The 2936-nt window shown below is 45.4% G+C and overlaps 1 pseudogene; it reads right to left on the bottom strand.

Annotated features, from left to right (window-relative positions):
• Positions 1-390: 390 nt before the first annotated feature.
• On the bottom strand, positions 391-2639 carry LOC142453163 (leptin receptor gene-related protein pseudogene; annotated as a pseudogene).
• Between the last annotated feature and the right edge of the window lie 297 nt (positions 2640-2936).

Consider the following 2936-nt stretch of genomic DNA (forward strand, 5'->3'; position numbering starts at 1 on the left):
AGCCATGTCCCCCCTCAAACAATGGAGGTATAATGGTTCCCTGGGATCTTGGTCACTCATTCTCAAAGAGTGATGACAGGTTATCGAAGCAGACCTTTCTGGTGGTGTCAAGCTTGTCACAAAAGAAGCCTGGAGCAGGGCTCTAAGGTTCTACCAATCATGAGAGCTCATCTTTCTCCATTTAGAATGGACAGCTTCTGGGGTCATTGTGGAGCATGTTCGCAAGGGTTTGACCACATAGACCTGGTTGAAAATATTCTCTCCCAAACCTTTCTCCTCCTCTGACTTCAGAAAATTCTCTATTCTGCTGGGATCAATTAAAAGCCTTATTGAAAATGCCGAAACAACTGGTTTATTTAAGCATGTGTGTCACATAAAATAATGAGTTCGTTAAGAAACAAACAACAAAAATCTGTCAGATGACCACTGCTCAGAGCTAAAATCAGCTCCTCTTCCAAACACAAGGGAAAAGTCTTGAATCTTACGACTGTATTGCCTGCCAGCACCAGGCCACAAGCTCCCCACTAGACTGCAGTCATACAAGCAAGAGGAGCATGAAATCTAAAGGCAGAAACAATTCCGTGAGCGAAGAGATGTGCTGGTTTCTGACAAGCATGACTTGACGCATCAGAGTCATGTTCTTTTGGCCATAACATGGGAAGTGCGGGAAATGACGTGAACTATCAGGATGAGCTATGGCCATAATCCTCTAAGCACACCCCAGTGTAAGAACACTCAAGCCAATAACCCCACTGAAGTATAACGCTGCAAGAGCTTGAGGAGCTGATTTTACCTGGGAGCAGTGGTGGAGTTTTACTCTGATATACTCGTACACTCACTGCCATCAAGTTAGTTGATGCCAACTCACAGTGACCCTATGGGAAGGAGTCGAACTGTCCCTGTGAGGTTCTGAGACTGTAACTCTTTATAGGAGTAGAAAGGAGTAGAAAGTCCCATTGGTCTTTCTCCTGAGGAGCAGCTGGTAGTTTGGAACTACTGACCTTATGACCTTTGAGGTCACAGCAGGACACATAACCACTACATCACCGGGGATCCTTATGCAATGCATTAAATTCCTTAAAATGCAAACCAAATGTATAGGCTGCCAACTGCGAGGACTGATTCAAAACCACCAGTCATTCCCTGTGAGAAAGATGGAGCTTTCTTTTCCTATAAACAGTCTTGAAAACGCACGGAGGCAGTTCTACCTTGTCCTATAGGATCACTGCGAGTCAGCATCAACTCTGTGACAGTGAGGTTGATGCTCAGATTAGCGGACAACATTGGAGCAAGTCTCAGTGCGATTTAGCATGTCTGAGGTCTGTGGATGACCCTTTCTGTCTGCTGTACACTCTTTCTGCTCAAAAGTGCGGCCTTGGACCAAGAGCATTTGCATCTCTTAGCATCCTACTGGAAATTCAGTATCTGGGGCCCTACCCCAAACCATTGCACTTTGATGTGAGTATAAGGTTAAGAAGCTCTATCATAGAGGAGTCCCTAGGTGGCCCAAACCGTTAAGCACTTGACTACTACCCAAAAGGTTGGCAGTAGGAACCCACCCAGAAATGCCTTGGGGCGGGGGTGGGGGGAATGCCTGTCCCTTCACTTCAAATGCCCACATCCCTGGGAAACTCTCTGGGGGCACGGTTGTACTTTGAGACACACAGCCTCACTATGAGCCAAGTGGACCCGACGGCAACCGGTTTGGAATTTTAGTATCATAGAAGACCGTGCATCCAAACCAAACCCACTGCCATTGAGTCGGTGCTGAGTCATCTTGACCTTGTAAGACAAGGTAGAACTGCCCCTGTGAGTTTCTGAGACTGTAACTCTTTACAGGAGTAGAAAGCCCCATCTGTCTTTCTCCTGAGGAGCAGCTGGTGTCTTCAAAATGATGACCTTGCAGTTAGCAGCCCAGCGTGTAACCTGTGCACCAACAGGGCTCCTATAGAGAAGCAGACTCTGGTATTTTCCAGATCTCACGCAGATAATATATTGTCTGTTTTTTGAATTTGAGAAAAGAGGTTCTAAATAAGCAACCGTTCTGACCTATGTGTGTAGAGGGTTGGGGAGAGAGGAGAGGCGGGGGTTAGAGACGTGGGTTGGTAATCCAAGAGAGAGCAAGTGGGATACAGGGAAGGGAAGAGGAACTTGTTCTTGCTTCTGGCAAGACAGAGAAAAACAGGTCAGTAATATTCGGTAACTCTTCTATATAATTAGAAAAGAGCTTCCTCGCTGTTCCATGCCACCTCCTTTCTCACCAGTTACGGTGTCCAAGCTTCTCGATGACACTGACTTCTGCATCCTACAGAGGAGACATGGGAGCCAAGCAAGGAGAGGGTGGACTGCTTCACTGTATCCACACATTGATGTATGCATTGTGTTTCTTGTCCTCCAAGTGTTCTTTTTTTTTTAATCCCTTTATGCCATCTTCAACTGAATCTTTGAGAATACATTTTGCACTGGACACTGTAACCACGGTTTCTCTAACTCAACTAACTCCTTGTCCAAGACTATGGAGAACAGGAGATTTGGGAAACAGAAGGGCATGATCAGAAAGACCATGTTGGATAACTAATATTTGACAACTCACATACCTGCAAAACATTTAAACGTGGAGGTTTGCAATTGGAGTCCATAGTGTCTGCTTCCTATTCCGTTACAGTGCTGGGACTAAGAGAATGGAGTGCAGTACCTAACAGGAGCACGTGGAAAGTGATTCTGTTTTTCATCCCTGTGAATGATTTTATGATTTGGGGGTTCCACATACGTATAACTCAAAAGACTCACTGCCGTCATCTTAATTCTGACTCATAGCTACACTCTAGGACAAGGAAAGACTGTCTCTGTGGGACACCCTCTTAGTGCAGCACATCTTTTGATCTCTTGATCCCAGCAAGACAAAATCCTAGACTTCATCCTTTTCTCTATTTATC

The sequence above is a fragment of the Tenrec ecaudatus genome, chromosome 7 (assembly GCF_050624435.1).
Source record: "Tenrec ecaudatus isolate mTenEca1 chromosome 7, mTenEca1.hap1, whole genome shotgun sequence".
Classification (NCBI taxonomy): domain Eukaryota; kingdom Metazoa; phylum Chordata; class Mammalia; order Afrosoricida; family Tenrecidae; genus Tenrec; species Tenrec ecaudatus.